Source organism: Lathyrus oleraceus, chromosome 6, assembly GCF_024323335.1.
Source record: "Lathyrus oleraceus cultivar Zhongwan6 chromosome 6, CAAS_Psat_ZW6_1.0, whole genome shotgun sequence".
NCBI lineage: Eukaryota > Viridiplantae > Streptophyta > Magnoliopsida > Fabales > Fabaceae > Lathyrus > Lathyrus oleraceus.
The window spans coordinates 384401989-384419988 of record NC_066584.1 but is presented as its reverse complement, the minus strand read 5'-3'; positions in this window follow the sequence as shown (position 1 = coordinate 384419988).

The following is an 18000-nucleotide window of genomic DNA, read 5'->3' as shown; positions in this document are numbered from 1 at the left end:
TTTGTTGTATGTGAGGAGTCAATTGTAAGTCCACTTATTGGAAGTTGTTTCCTATGATCATTCCTTGGAGATTGGAATAAGTCCATAGATTGGCATCTGGTATCCTTGTTTTGTTTTTGTTTTAGGAGATTGGAATAAGTCCATAGATTGGCATCTGGTATCCTTGTTTTGTTTTTGTTTTAGGAGATTGGAATAAGTCCATAGATTGGCATCTGGTATCCATGTTTTGCTTAGGAGATTGGAATAAGTCCATTGATTGGCATCCGGTATCCATTTACTTTGTTTATTTTCTTATTGCTCATTGCCTATTCCAAAGGAATCACTTGAATCATCTACATATGATCTCAAAAGGTGAACATCTAAGAAGTTTTACATCCCTCACCTTCCACCTTTTGTTTCTTTAAACCTCCATGTGCATGTTAGCCCAAACCAGAAAACTTTGTGCAAACATTTTGACATGATTTCAAATTAGAAACCTAGGCCTTAAGCCTTTGATTTTCAAACTTCATTTCCACAATACTTCTTTTGAATTGAATTCTAATCATACTTTGACATCTTTTGTGAATAAATCCTAATTGGTTCATTTCACTCATTCAATTGTTTTTTGGCTTTGTCCATTCTTGATAAGTTTTCATACATTAGCCATAGATCTCAATTATCTTAGTGGTTGATGTTAATCTCACCTTTTTGTCCTTAGTGGTTGAATTGTAAGACTTCCTTGCTTATTATAGGGTTAACCCCTCACTAGCAAGTTGAAGCTTTTCTCACATGGTGGACTTGTGGTTGTATAGGTTGAGTTTTCTCCCGTGGATAACGAAAGACCTTAGGGCTTTTGTTTAAAATGAATTCACTCATATTTTGGAAATCTTTTAGCCGAACTACGAGGTTTTGATCCTGTAAAGGTACGTAGGCAATGGTTATCCATCCAAACACAAAAATAATAACTTGTATATTCTTTTCTCATCCCTTCATCCATGTTTGCACAATAAATATTTCATAAACAAATAACCTTTCGTACAACAAGTGTGAAAAGGGCTCCCTAGGAGTACCTAGGACGTTTTGGGTGCCTAACACCTTCCCATTGCGTAATTTACCCCTTACCCCGATCTCTGATCTTTTCATTAGTTTTCTACGTGTAAAACTTCTTAGACTTTTTGTTCGCTTTTTAGCCATTCCTCTGGATAAATAAAAGTTCGGTGGCGACTCGATTCTTTGTATACTTTGCTTTTGGTTTAATCAATAAATCATAAAGTGACGAATACACCGCTACAGAAAAGTGGCGACTCTGCTGGGGAAAAAAGATCCTTGGTGGTATTGCCTACTTTTCACCCTTGTTGTATGATATTGTTTATTTGTTATATGACATATTTTTGTACAATTTGGGATTACTGTATTAATTGTAATGATTGAATTGCTTGATATACAATTGCTGTTTGCTTGGTGATCTCTGTGAGATGAGTTCTATACCCGAACTCGAGTGCACCTTAGGATAGGAGAATGGCATAGTCTTGTCAACTTGTGTGGAGTATTCCTTAGCAAGTTGACTTGCGAGTCCATTCACTTGGTGGAGGTCATGTTGGATTAATAATATCACACAAGTTATTTGTGGTTAGGCATTATTCTTTCAATCATGTGCCTTAGAAGCCAAGGACCTTAGTTTACCAAGCCCATCTTGGCCTATTTTTAGAACGTAGTGCGGAGGTCGTTCAGATGTAAGATCTGATGCGATTGTTACGCGATACTACACTCATAAGAGTCTCTCTTGAGAATATTTTTGGAATACGAGTATTCGTTCCTCCGATAATATTCGAAAGATGGGATGATGACTATGGGAACCTCTGGTAGAACATGTTCGGCAGGTTTAAACCCTAGTACACTCCCTTTGGGTGGTTCTTAACCGAGACTCCATGCTCGTGACTCTCAACAAACCCGTGATTCATGGTTGAGTCGTTCAGACAACCTTAATATCAATGGAACCTGTAACACCCTTCTAAAATACCCCAAGTATTTAATTAAAATAATAAAATATCAATCAGAGTAATTATGCCCTGAAGGGTGTCACACAATCATTTCACACCAATCATCAATATATCCTGTCATGCTCATTTATTCAATCAAAATAGGACACTTTTGCATAATTCGCAGCGGATACAAAATAACAACATTCAAATCATGTACTACATTACATGTAAAGTTGTTCAACAACCAAAAGAGAACATAGTAAAACATCCCATCCCGATGTTACATCTACCAGAGCATGACCCACTAAGGACTACACTAGACTCCCAGGACTAGCTTCTACTCAACTCACTGCTCGTTACCTGAAAAATAGTTGTAAGGGTGAGTTCCTCAATCGATATAATAAGCATTATAAAATATCATGTAATGCTAAGTAATATAACACATATCATCACCCTAATCAGATTACACATATTCAGCAACGACAATATCAACTCATAATCATCACCATCATCATACTCAAACTCAAACAACCATAGAACACACGTATAATATTGGAATACATCCATTCATATTATACGCCATACATACATATATTATGCAATGAGACTCCATGCATGCGGTACCGACTATTCGTGAACATATAGTTCAACCTCACCGACCAAATCCAGGTACGGCTACCAAGCTCACTAGTCCCATTCATTTGAGACCTAGTGACTCACATCACTAATTCCTCACCATGGGAATTAGCTACCACCCCAAGGGCCATGCTATGCACGCTAAATCACCTAGCATGCAAACATCAACAACAATTCACAATAACTCATCACTAATTCCTCACCATGGGAATTAGCTACCACCATAAAGGCCACAACATGCATGCTAATCACCTAGCAATGCTACATCATCAACAACAATTCAAGAATAGATATATCCTCACACTCTAAGCCATAAAACAGTCTATTCACAAATGCACACATAACTGATTCATTCACAGCATCATGCATACTATCACACATCAGCAGTATTTTATCACATAAGCATATCATATCATGCCAAATAACAACCACAGTATTAGCACACTCTATTAATACCTATACTACTCAAAACAACGGGAAATGATCCCTAATATATCATACATCATCTGTATTACGTTACTCAGCTGAACAGTTAAAAACTGCACAACAACAGCTCAGGAAAATCACAATCCTGCCCATACGCGTATTGCCTAACCCCATACGCGTATGGCCCATCTCCTGACAAAATCCCATACGCGTAACACCATCTCATACGCGTATGCTACGCGTACCACTTCTCCATACGCGTACCAACAGAGACCAATCTACGTTCAAAACATCATCTTCCTCATCCATACGCGTATTGCCTAGTGCCATACGCGTACCATGCCATCTCATACGCGTATTGCCTAGTGCCATACGCGTATGACCAGAACCCAGACTTCCAGATCTGCTATGGCTTTCTCTGCTACGAGATCTATCCAATTCAACCTTCCACAGTCCAATTTTTCACAAAAATCGTTCATATCACCTAACACGAATCATAACCTATTCGATCTCACAATTTCTAACACTATTGCATCTAATTCCTACGAATTTCCTTCAATTTTAATCCAGATTCGTTCATCCCAAAAGTTCACAATTTTCAGCATAATTATTCCAATCAGAGGTAAATCAATGGTTTATCACTACCCATGACATATTATCCCATAATACCCATTAAACGATGATAAACCCCCCTTACCTGAGTTAATCCGGCAAATCTCTGAGCTTCAAGCTTTTCCTTCCTTCAACCCTTGTTCTCTGGCTTTCTTTGCCCTTTTCCACTTTTCTGCCTCTTTTCCCTTTTCACGTGAAAATAACTCTTTTTACCAAATGGAACCTTTTTCTAACTTCCAACTTTTATTCCAATAAAATAATAACCCAATAATAGTAATTCCAATAATATAAAAATTCCAATTATTTAATTAAATTAATAAATATATTATTAACTCAATTTAAATAATTATCTTATTTTATCGGGGTGTTACAACTCTCCCCCACTAAAAGAGTTTTCGTCCTCGAAAACATACCTCAAGTGAATAACTCAGGATAAGACTCCTTCATCTGACTCTCAAGTTCCCAAGTTACATTGCCACCTGCTGGTCCTCCCCAAGCTACCTTTACCAAAGCAATCTCTTTACCCCGCAACTGCTTCAACTCTCGATCCTCAATCCTCGTAGGTGATGTTTCAACAGTCAGGTTATCTCTCACCTGGACATCATCTACTTGGACCACATGCGACGGATCAGGAATGTACCTCCTCAACTGAGACACATGAAAAACCTCATGCAAATTCGCAAGTGACGGCGGTAAAGTGATACGATAGGCTACGTCTCCTATCCTCTCCAAAATCTGATAAGGACCAATAAATCGAGGTGTCAACTTCTTCGACTTCAAAGCTCGACCAACCCCAGTTATCGGAGTAACACGAAGAAACACATGATCTCCCTCTTGAAACTCAAGTGACTTCCTTCTCTTGTCATGATAACTCTTCTGACGACTCTGAGCAATTCTCATCTTCTCCTGAATCATCTTAATCTTTTCCGTAGTTTGTTGAACAATCTCCGGTCCAACCACAGCACTCTCACCGGATTCATACCAACATAAAGGTGTCCGACATCTCCTACCATACAAAGCTTCAAACGGTGCCATACCAATGCTCGAATGAAAACTATTGTTGTAGGTAAACTCAATCAAAGGTAAGTAACAATCCCAAGCACCTCCTTTTTCCAAAACACAAGCTCTCAAGAGATCCTCTAGTGACTGAATCGTCCTCTCAGTCTGACCATCCGTCTGCGGATGATATGCAGAACTCAATCTCAGCTTAGTTCCCAAAGCCCTCTGCAAACCTTCCCAGAACTTCGATGTAAATCTAGGATCTCTGTCCGAAACAATACTCGACGGAATACCATGCAAACTTACAATCTTCTCAATATACAACTCGGCTAATCTCTCTAACGGATAATCCATTCTGATCGGAATGAAATGAGCCGATTTCGTCAATCTATCAACAATCACCCAAATAGCTTCAAAATTCTTATTTGTCCTCGGCAAACCAGACACAAAATCCATACTGATACTATCCCACTTCCACTCTGGAATAGTCAACGGTTGCATTAGCCCAGACGGCTTCTGATGCTCAATCTTTGACTTCTGACAAGTCAAACAAGAATAAACAAAACTCGCAATTTCTCTTTTCATTCCCGGCCACCAAAATAACTTTTTCAAATCATGATACATCTTCGTAGCTCCAGGATGAATACTCAGGCCACTACGATGTCCTTCCTCAAGAATACTCTTCTTAAGTTCGGTAACATCCGGAATACACACCCGATTACCAAATTTCAAAACACCATTCTCATCAACTCTGAATTCACCACCTTGACCTTGATTCACTAGAGTCAACTTATCAACCAAAAGCACATCGGATTTCTGACCCTCTCTAATCTCATCCAGAATACCACTCGTTAACTTTAACATTCCCAATTTAACACTATTGTGAGTACTCTCACACACCAAACTCAAGTCTCTAAACTGCTCAATTAAATCCAATTCCTTAACCATTAACATAGACATATGCAATGATTTCCGACTCAATGCATCAGCCACTACGTTTGCTTTACCCGGATGGTAATTCAAACCAAAGTCATAATCCTTCAGAAACTCTAACCATCTCCTCTGTCTCATATTCAGCTCTTTCTGATCAAACAAATACTTTAAACTCTTATGGTCGCTGAAAACCTCAAATCTTGACCCGTACAAGTAATGTCTCCATAACTTCAGAACAAATACCACGGCTGCCAACTCTAAATCGTGCGTCGGATAAATCCTCTCATGAACCCTCAGTTGTCTCGAAGCATAAGCTATAACCTGCTTATTCTGCATCAACACACCACCCAAACCCAACAATGAAGCATCACAGAAAACCTCAAATAGTTCTGACGGACTTGGTAATATCAAAATAGGAGCAGTAGTCAACCTTCTCTTTAACTCTTGGAAACCTTCTTCACATTTTGAGTCCCAAACAAACGCTTGCCCCTTTCTAGTCAACATCGTCAACGGTAACGCCAACTTAGAAAATCCCTCAATGAACTTCCTATAATATCCTGCAAGTCCAAGAAAACTTCTTATCTCAGAAACTGACTTCGGAGCTTCCCACTTAGATACCGCTTCTATCTTAGAAGGATCAACAACAACACCACCTCTTGAAATCACATGACCAAGAAAGCTAACTTCTTCTAACCAAAATTCACACTTAGACAGTTTAGCAAACAACTTCTTTTCTCGTAGAACTCCTAAAACCACTCTTAAATGCTCAACATGCTCTTCTTCAGATTTCGAATACACCAAAATGTCATCAATAAACACCACAACAAACTTGTCTAGGTACGGATGGAAAATCCTATTCATATACTCCATAAATACTCCAGGCGCATTAGTCACACCAAAAGGCATTACAGAATATTCATAATGTCCATACCTTGTTCTGAAAGCAGTCTTCTGAATATCCTCAGTTTTCACACGTATCTGATGATATCCCGACCTCAAATCTATCTTGCTGAACACACTCGCACCAACCAACTGATCCATCAAATCATCAATCCTCGGCAAAGGATACCGATTCTTGATCGTTACTTTATTCAGTTGCCTGTAGTCCACACACAACCTCATAGTACCTTCTTTCTTCTTAACCAATAACACTGGTGCACCCCACGGTGACACACTCGGACGAATAAATTTCTTATCCAACAGATCTTCCAACTGACTCTTCAATTCAGTTAACTCAACAGCAGACATACGGTACGGAGCCATCGATATCGGCCTAGTACCAGGTACCAAATCAATCGAGAACTCAACTTCACGCTCTGGTGGTAATTCATTCACTTCTTCCGGAAACACATCAGGAAAATCACACACCACGGCTAGATCACAAATCGCCAGTTTATCTTTAGCCTCCAAAGTCGCTAACAGCATAAACAACTCTGCCCCATCTGCTACTGCCTCATTCACCTGCCTTGCAGATAGAAACAAACTCTTTTCTTCCTCAATCTCAGGAAAAATCACAGTCTTATCAAAACAATTGATATAGACTCGGTTAAACACCAACCAGTTCATACCCAGGATAACATCAACCTGCACTAGTGGAAGACACACTAGGTCCATCCCAAAGTCTCTACCAAAAATACTCAAAGGACAATTCAAACAAACTGAAGTAGTAGTCACTGAACCCTTCGCAGGAGTATCAATCACCATACTTCCAAGCATCTCAGATATCTCTAACTTAAGTTTCACAGCACAATCCAAAGATATAAAGGAATGAGTCGCACCTGTGTCAATAATAGCTACAAGAGGAAAGCCATTAATATAACACGTACCTCGGATCAACCGATCATCTGCAGCAGTCTCAGAACCCGATAAAGCAAAGACCTTGCCTCCCAACTGATTCTCTTTCTTCGGCTTAGGACACTGTGGGCTGATATGACCCACCTCTCCGCAGTTGAAACAAGTCATAGTCTTCAACCGGCACTCTGCAGCCAAGTGACCACCCTTGCCACACTTGAAACACTTCTTCTCAGCACTGGTACACTCATGGAAACGATGTCCAGCCTGACCACATCTGTAACACTTAGCAGGGGCACTGGAGTCTCCCCCACTAGGCCTCTTTATCCCAGTCTGTCTCTGGAAACCTTTGCCAGCTGCATACGGTTTCCCACGATCATTCTGATTCTTGCCTTTCCTATCAACCCTTTGCTGATAGCTCTCTGCTCTAGCCTTGGAATCCTGTTCAAAAATCCTGCAACAGTCAACCAAATCAGAAAACACTCTGATCCGCTGATACCCAATAGCCTGCTTGATCTCGGGACGCAACCCGTTCTCAAACTTCACACACTTTGAAAATTCCCCAGTAGCCTCGTTATAGGGAGTATAATACTTTGACAGCTCTGTGAACTTAGCAGCATACTCAGTAACAGACCTGTTACCCGGTTTCAATTCCAAGAATTCTATCTCTTTCTTTCCTCTGACATCCTCTGGAAAGTACTTCCTCAGGAATCTCTCTCTGAACACAGCCCAAGTGATCTCAGCATTCCCAGCAGTTTCCAACTCAGTGCGGGTAGCAACCCACCAATCATCTGCTTCCTCTGACAGCATATGCGTACCGAACCTGACCTTCTGGTTGTCGGCACACTCAGTCACTCGGAAGATCCTCTCGATTTCCTTCAACCACTTCTGAGCGCCATCTGGATCGTATGCTCCCTTGAACATTGGAGGATTGTTCTTCTGGAACTCACTCAGTTGACGAGCAGCTCCCATTCCCACAACATTCGGATTTCCTGCAAGTACTCCAGCTAGCATACCTAGAGCCTCAGCAATTGCAGCATCATCTCTACCTCTTCCAGCCATCTCTATTCTGAAAACCCAACAAACTAAAACAATAAGTACTGATAGGGTTACACAACACCTATCCCGTACAGGGGAAACAGAATAATTACGACTCGACTCGACCGACTATGCTCTGATACCACTAATGTAACACCCTTCTAAAATACCCCAAGTATTTAATTAAAATAATAAAATATCAATCAGAGTAATTATGCCCTGAAGGGTGTCACACAATCATTTCACACCAATCATCAATATATCCTGTCATGCTCATTTATTCAATCAAAATAGGACACTTTTGCATAATTCGCAGCGGATACAAAATAACAACATTCAAATCATGTACTACATTACATGTAAAGTTGTTCAACAACCAAAAGAGAACATAGTAAAACATCCCATCCCGATGTTACATCTACCAGAGCATGACCCACTAAGGACTACACTAGACTCCCAGGACTAGCTTCTACTCAACTCACTGCTCGTTACCTGAAAAATAGTTGTAAGGGTGAGTTCCTCAATCGATATAATAAGCATTATAAAATATCATGTAATGCTAAGTAATATAACACATATCATCACCCTAATCAGATTACACATATTCAGCAACAGCAATATCAACTCATAATCATCACCATCATCATACTCAAACTCAAACAACCATAGAACACACGTATAATATTGGAATACATCCATTCATATTATACGCCATACATACATATATTATGCAATGAGACTCCATGCATGCGGTACCGACTATTCGTGAACATATAGTTCAACCTCACCGACCAAATCCAGGTACGGCTACCAAGCTCACTAGTCCCATTCATTTGAGACCTAGTGACTCACATCACTAATTCCTCACCATGGGAATTAGCTACCACCCCAAGGGCCATGCTATGCACGCTAAATCACCTAGCATGCAAACATCAACAACAATTCACAATAACTCATCACTAATTCCTCACCATGGGAATTAGCTACCACCATAAAGGCCACAACATGCATGCTAATCACCTAGCAATGCTACATCATCAACAACAATTCAAGAATAGATATATGCTCACACTCTAAGCCATAAAACAGTCTATTCACAAATGCACACATAACTGATTCATTCACAGCATCATGCATACTATCACACATCAGCAGTATTTTATCACATAAGCATATCATATCATGCCAAATAACAACCACAGTATTAGCACACTCTACTAATACCTATACTACTCAAAACAACGGGAAATGATCCCTAATATATCATACATCATCTGTATTACGTTACTCAGCTGAACAGTTAAAAACTGCACAACAACAGCTCAGGAAAATCACAATCCTGCCCATACGCGTATTGCCTAACCCCATACGCGTATGGCCCATCTCCTGACAAAATCCCATACGCGTATGCTACGCGTACCACTTCTCCATACGCGTACCAACAGAGACCAATCTACGTTCAAAACATCATCTTCCTCATCCATACGCGTATTGCCTAGTGCCATACGCGTACCATGCCATCTCATACGCGTATTGCCTAGTGCCATACGCGTATGACCAGAACCCAGACTTCCAGATCTGCTATGGCTTTCTCTGCTACGAGATCTATCCAATTCAACCTTCCACAGTCCAATTTTTCACAAAAATCGTTCATATCACCTAACACGAATCATAACCTATTCGATCTCACAATTTCTAACACTATTGCATCTAATTCCTACGAATTTCCTTCAATTTTAATCCAGATTCGTTCATCCCAAAAGTTCACAATTTTCAGCATAATTATTCCAATCAGAGGTAAATCAATGGTTTATCACTACCCATGACATATTATCCCATAATACCCATTAAACGATGATAAACCCCCCTTACCTGAGTTAATCCGGCAAATCTCTGAGCTTCAAGCTTTTCCTTCCTTCAACCCTTGTTCTCTGGCTTTCTTTGCCCTTTTCCACTTTTCTGCCTCTTTTCCCTTTTCACGTGAAAATAACTCTTTTTACCAAATGGAACCTTTTTCTAACTTCCAACTTTTATTCCAATAAAATAATAACCCAATAATAGTAATTCCAATAATATAAAAATTCCAATTATTTAATTAAATTAATAAATATATTATTAACTCAATTTAAATAATTATCTTATTTTATCGGGGTGTTACAGAACCTGGGTGTCGATAAGGTGTAAATCCTAATCCACCAAAACGGATGATTGATATTAAGGGTGATTGAGCCGGTTCATGTATTGTTAATATCAATGGAACTTGGGTGTTGATAAGGTGAAAACCACAATCCACCAAAATAGATGATTGATATTAAGGATACTATGAGCTTTCCCATGACCTTTGTCTGGTGTGTCTTGCGTGATCCTTGAGTGTGATTGCTGCATTCATACATTCATGCATTCATCTGCATTCATGTCATCAGAAAAATCAGAAAATTTTCAAGGAACTTAAAGGGTTTATTTGCAAAATTTTCAGACATGGAAAGACCAAAAAGGCATACAAAGAAGTACAGCTTTAGACAGCCCGATGTGAAAGAGTTAAGGAATCTGACATCCTATGTACTAGATCCCTTGGGTTTCAAAGCTCGTTATGGGAAGCTTCTGCCTTTGTTGACTACTCAGGTTGACGAAGGATTGATGAGTACTTTAGCGCAGTTCTATGATCCTCTGTATCACTGCTTCTCTTTTCCGGACTTTCATTTGTTGCCTACCTTGGAGGAGTATGCTCATCTTGTGGGTATTCCTATTCCGGATCAGGTGTCGTTCAGTGGCTTAGAGAGTATTCCGACTTCTCGAGAGATCGTAGACTTGTTGCACATAGATGAATCCCTTATTGAAGCTCATATGACCACCAAAGGTGGAATTCAGGGTCTTCCTTCTGATTTCCTCATTGCTCAAGCTACCGTTTATGGGAAGGCCATGAGTGAGGATGCCTTTGAGGCTTTATTTGTGTTGCTCATCTATGGTTTGGTATTGTTCCCCAACATCGACAAATTTGTGGATGTGAACGCCATTAGGATCTTTTCTGTTCTTAATCCCGTTCTGACTCTGTTGGGTGATACCTATGTCTCTTTGCATCTGAGGAATGCAAAGGGTGGAGGAGTTATTCTGTGCTATTTGCCTCTGTTGTATAAGTGGTTTATTTCTCACTTACCGTAGACGGTTGCTTTCAAGGAGAACAAGGGATGTCTACGGTGGTCTACGAGACTTATGTCTCTCACTAATGATGATATCTCTTGGTATGATCGCGTGTATGATACTGTTCAGATTATTGATTATTGTGGTGAATTCCCTAATGTGCCTCTTCTTGGTACATGTGGTGGGATCAGCTACATTCCTATCTTAGCACGTCGTCAGCTTGGGTTCCCCCTAAAGGATAAACCTCATAACATTCTGTTAGAAGGTGTATTCTTTCATGAGGGTAAAGATCCCCAAGGCCTGAAAGCCAGGATGGTCCGCGCTTGGCGCAAGATTCACAAGAAGGGTAGAAACGAGTTGGGTCCGAAGAACTGCATTGCTTTGGAGCCGTATACTTCTTGGGTCAGACAGAGAGCATCTGAGTATCTTATGCCATATGATTATCCGAGACCTACACCGTTGGTTGTGGCTGGGCCTTCAACCCTCCCTGACCAAGGCGTAGAGGAGTTGAGAGAAGAAGACCTTTCACGTGCCTGGATCCGTGAAAGAGAAGAGTTGCTTCAGCAAATCAAAGAGAAGGATGCTCTGATTGAGTTCCTCGAACATCAGGTGATAGATGATCCGAATGATACCTGGACTTCTCTGCTTCCTCAATCTTCCAAATTCTGGAAGAGGAAGTATGATCGACTTGCTAAGGAGAAAGCAGATATGGAAGCAGCATATGAGAGAGAGATCAAGAAGCTTTGTGTTTCTCGTCTTCCAGCATCTCGAGCTTCTAGGGATCCATAGGATGTTCATTTTCCTTTTCCCTTGTAATAATAAAAAATGCTGTACTTCTTTGTTTCGAATATATTTGATGAGATATTTTTCCATATGCGATTAAATGCTTTAAATATTCAAAATTGCAAATAGAACCCTAAAAGTTCCTTGAAATGAAAACAAAGCATATGCACAAGCATTGCATGCATCATTTTGCATAAGCAGGTGTTGTTCTGGTCTTCTTGTCTGTGGCCTAACTCTGTGCTCTTCATTTATTTTGAAGACAAGCTGACTCACCGGTACTATACCAGAGCCAATTCTGCAAGAGTGATGGATCAATTGGAACAAGAGAACCGTGAGCTGAAGGAAGAAGTTGCCAGATTGAGTGCTCTGATGGAGCAATTCTTGGCTGCTCAGAATCAACCGTCTCCACCTCCTGCAACTCCTCCCCAGAGGACTGTTATATCTAAAGTGGTTTCTTCGACTGTGCCAGCTGCCAGTGCGCACTTCGTGCCAGCCATGTCAGCCGGGTTTCCGTGGGGTATGCCTCCTGGTTTCATGCCAGATATTCCCGCTCCTACCTTTGCTTCCATGCCGGCATCTAGCCCGGTCCTTGCTGTTCCTCCTCCTGTAGTGCATACCGTTCCCAGGGTAGACGACACCATCTATCATTCTGAGCCGTTTGAGGGCCCAGACGTCAATGAAAAGATGGAAGCTATGAATGACCAATTCCTCGAGCTTCAAAAGGAATTGAAGACCCTCCGAGGGAAAGATTTGTTCGGCAAGTCTGCTGCTGAACTCTGCCTAGTTCCCGGTGTGAAGATTCCGGTCAAGTTCAAAGTCCCTGACTTTGAGAAGTACAAGGGGAACACCTGCCCTCTCAGCCACTTGGTTATGTATTCCAGGAAAATGTCTACTCAAACTGATAATGATCAGCTTCTGATTCATTATTTTCAGGATAGTTTGTCTGGTGCAGCTCTCCGTTGGTATATGAGCCTTGATAGCACAAACATCCGATCCTTCAACGATCTTGGCGAAGCCTTCGTCAAGCAGTACAAATATAATGTTGATATGGCTCCTGACCGTGATCAACTCAGGGCCATGTCTCAGAAGGATAAAGAGACATTTAAGGAGTACGCCCAGAGGTGGCGAGAGCTGGCAGCTCAGATTACTCCTCTGCTGGAAGAGAAGGAGATGACTAAGATCTTTTTGAAGACTCTTAGTTCCTTTTATTATGAGCGGATGGTTGCGAGTGCTCCCTCTAATTTTACCGAGATGGTGAACATGGGGATGCGTTTGGAGGAAGGTGTCCGGGAAGGACGGTTATCTAAAGATGAAGGCTCTTCTAAACGATATGGGGCGTTTAAGAAGAAAGATGGGGAGGCACATGCTGTGCAATCTCATGCTAAACCCAGAAGACCCTCTGCCAAGAGGAAGCCTGTGCGTCATGCCAGCAATCAGCATCAGGTGGCTCACATAGCACCTGTATTCAGAGACAACAACCAGCATCAGCAACAACCTCAGTATCAGCAGCAACATCGTCCACAGCAACAGGCTTACCAGGCTTGTGGCAGCACCAGTAATCAGGCCAATTTGAATTATGATAGGAAAAATATCAGTTTTGATCCTATTCATATATCATATGCTGAGTTATATCCTTCTCTATTGGAGCGGAAACTGGTTACTCCAAGTGATCCTCCTGCTGTACCTGCTAACCCGCAGTGGTGGTACAAGCCAGACCAGCATTGTGTTTATCACTCCGGTGCTCCGGGACACAATATAGAGAACTGCTATCCGTTAAAAACCAAGGTTCAAGACCTTATGAGATGCGGCATTCTGAGCTTTGAGGACTCAGGCCCGAATGTTACGAAGAACTCATTGCCCGAGCATGGGAAGTCGGTTAACATGGTCCAGGGGTGCCCTGGTAAATATAAAGTCAAATATGTGAGTCATATTCGACAGTCATTGGTTGAATTGCATCGTCTGCTGTGTAATTACAGTCATATGGAACACGACCATGACAGATGCCGTATCTGCTCCGTCAATAGATTGGGTTGTCGCCAAGTGCGCCGAGAGCTTCAAGAACTGTTGGATGAGGGTACCATTGAGATTCTGCAGAACAGAAATGTTGATGAAGACGAACCAGAGGTGAATGTGATTTCTCCTGTGTTCAAGATTCCTGAACCTGTTGTCATCCGTTATGATGGTAGCAAGCCGAAGGTCTCTCCTTCTCTGGTAATCAAGCTTGCAGGCCCTGTGCCTTATGCTTCAGATAGAGCAATTCCCTTCCGATGTAATCCCGTTGCTGTTGAAGATGGGAAAGAAGTGCCGTTGCCTTCGACTTTTGTGGTTAATATTGCTGATGTGAGTGGATTGACCCGTAGTGGTCGAATGTTTTCTGCACCTAAGCCTCAGGCTAGAGCTGTTGTTTCTGATTCTGCTGAGCGTCCGGTTGGGACTGCGGTGAATGTTCCGAATCCGGCACTTGCTGTTGCCAAACCCTTCTCTGTACAAAAGACTCCTACTTCTTCTGTTGGCCCGAGTGGCACTGTGAATGAAGAATGTGATGAGATGCTGAGGCTCATCAAGAAGAGTGAGTACAATGTTGTAGACCAGCTTCTACAAACGCCGTCCAAGATTTCTGTACTATCTTTGCTGCTGAGTTCAGAACCCCATAGGGAGGCTCTGCAGAAAGTATTGGACCTGGCTTATGTTGATCATGATGTCACAATCGAACAGTTTGACAGTATAGTTGCAAACATTACTGCTTGCAACACTTTGAGTTTCTGTGACGCTGATCTCCCTGAGGAGGGAAGAGACCACAACATGGCTCTACATATATCCATGAACTGCAAGACTGACGCCATGTCCAACGTGCTGGTGGACACTGGGTCATCTCTGAATGTATTGCCGAAGACCACTCTTTCGAGATTGTCATATCAGGGGCCTCCCATGAGGCAGAGTGGTGTTGTTGTGAAAGCTTTTGATGGGTCGCGTAAGACCGTGATTGGGGAAGTTGATCTCCCAATCAAGATTGGACCAAGTGATTTCCAGGTTAACTTTCAGGTTATGGATATCCACCCATCTTACAGTTGTCTCCTTGGTAGACCATGGATTCACGAGGCTGGCGCCGTGACATTCACCCTACACCAGAAGCTGAAATTTGTCAAGAATAAGAAACTGGTTGTGGTAGGGGGAGAAAAGGCTCTCCTGGTTAGCCACCTGTCTTCTTTCTCATATATTGATGCAGAGGATGAAGTTGGAACGCCTTTCCAAGCTTTGTCTATTGCTGAGCCAATTGAGAAAAATTCTCCTTCATTTGCTTCCTATCATGATGCGAAACTGGCCATTGAATATGGTGCAGTTGCTGGTTTAGGAAAGATGATCGAGCTTGAAGATAACAAATCTCGGGCTGGCATTGGCTATTCTTCTAGGGCATTCAACGAGCAAGGGTTGTTCAAGAGTGGAGGTTTCATCCATGCTGATCAAGCTGAAGAAGCTACTGCTATTCTAGAAGAGGATATAGAGGATTTGAGCAACTTTGTCATCCCTGGCGGGATCTGCCATAATTGGGTCGCTGTGGATGTTCCTACGGTCATTCATAAGTCAGCATAATTTGTTCACTTTGTTCAAAACCCTTCTCCCATGCCAAAAGGAGAAGTGATGACATTGTTGGCAGCATTTATACAATGTTATTTCATTCAATTAATGCATTGTTAAACATTTGTTTTCCATTTGTTTTCACTTTTTGCTTTTGCATGAAATCAGTGATCACAAAAAAACCCTAAAAACAAGAATAAAAGTAATCTTTTTCATCTGCATAATGGTTTGTTTGTTTAAATTCTAAAGCTTTTTATTAACCAAAATCATTATGCAGGTTGATTCTAAAACCCATTGAACATAATGATCCAACGCCATCTCCCAATTTTGAATTCCCTGTATTCGAGGCAGAGGAAGATGATGTTGAAGGGATTCCTGATGAGATTACCCGTCTCCTTGAGCACGAGAAGAAGATCATTCAGCCGCATCTCGAAGATCTGGAAACAGTCAACTTGGGGTCTGAAGATTGTGTTCATTTGGTGAAGATTGGGGCACTTCTTGAAGAGTCTGTCAAGAAGGGGTTGATCAGTTTGCTACGAGAATATTCCGATATCTTTGCTTGGTCGTATGAAGACATGCCGGGTCTAGATACAGATATTGTGCAACATTTCCTGCCTTTGAAGCCTGAGTGCGTGCCTGTGAAGCAGAAGCTCAGAAGAACTCATCCAGATATGGCAGTGAAAATCAAAGAGGAAGTTCAGAAGCAAATTGATGCAGGGTTTCTGGTGACTTCCACATATCCTCTATGGGTGGCCAACATTGTGCCTGTGCCTAAGAAAGACGGAAAAGTCCGTATGTGTGTTGATTACAGAGATTTGAATAAGGCTAGTCCGAAAGATGATTTCCCTCTACCACACATTGATATGTTGGTAGACAATACAGCTAAATTCAAAGTCTTTTCGTTTATGGACGGATTTTCCGGTTATAATCAAAATAAGATGGCACCCGAAGATATGGAGAAGACAACATTCATCACACCTTGGGGAACATTCTGTTATCGAGTGATGCCCTTCGGTTTGAAGAACGCCGGAGCCACGTATCAACGTGCTATGACTACCTTGTGTTCATGATATGATGCACAAGGAGATAGAGGTCTATGTTGATGATATGATTACTAAGTCCCGAACGGAAGTTGAACATGTTAAGCATTTGTTGAAGCTTTTTCAGCGTCTGAGGAAGTTCAGGCTTCGTCTGAATCCGAACAAATGTACATTTGGAGTCCGTTCTGGCAAGTTGTTGGGTTTTGTTGTCAGCGAGAGAGGTATTGAGGTTGATCCTGCAAAGGTCAAAGCAATACAGGAGATGCCTGCACCCAAAACTGAAAAGCAAGTCCGAGGTTTTCTTGGCCGCTTGAACTATATTTCCAGATTTATATCCCACATGACTGCCACATGTGCGCCGATATTCAAGCTCCTCCGGAAAGATCAATCTCATGATTGGACCGAGGATTGCCAGAAAGCTTTCGACAGTATCAAAGAATATCTGTCTGAACCTCCGATCTTGTCTACGCCTGTAGAAGGAAGACCTCTGATCATGTATTTGACCGTTCTTGAAGACTCGATGGGTTGTGTACTCGGTCAACAAGACGAATCAGGGAAGAAAGAATCTACTATCTACTACCTCAGTAAGAAGTTTACTGATTGTGAGTCTCGATACTCTATGCTTGAGAAGACGTGCTGTGCTTTGGCTTGGGCTGCTAAGCGTTTGCGCCAATACATGATAAATCATACAACTTGGTTGATATCCAGAATGGATCCAATCAAGTATATTTTTGATAAGCCTGCTTTAACCGGGAGGATTGCCCGTTGGCAGATGTTGTTGTCTGAGTATGATATCGAGTATCGAGCTTAGAAAGCTATCAAAGGTAGTATCTTGGCTGACCATTTAGCGCACCAGCCGATTGAAGATCATCAGTCTGTTCAGTACGACTTCCCAGATGAGGAGATTCTATATTTGAAAATGAAAGATTGTGATGAGCCTACACTTGATGAAGGTCTGGAACCTGGTTCTAGATGGACGATGGTGTTTGATGGCGCTGTAAATCAGTACGGAAATGGAATTGGGGCAGTAATCATTACTCCTCACGGCACGCATATTCCGTTTACAG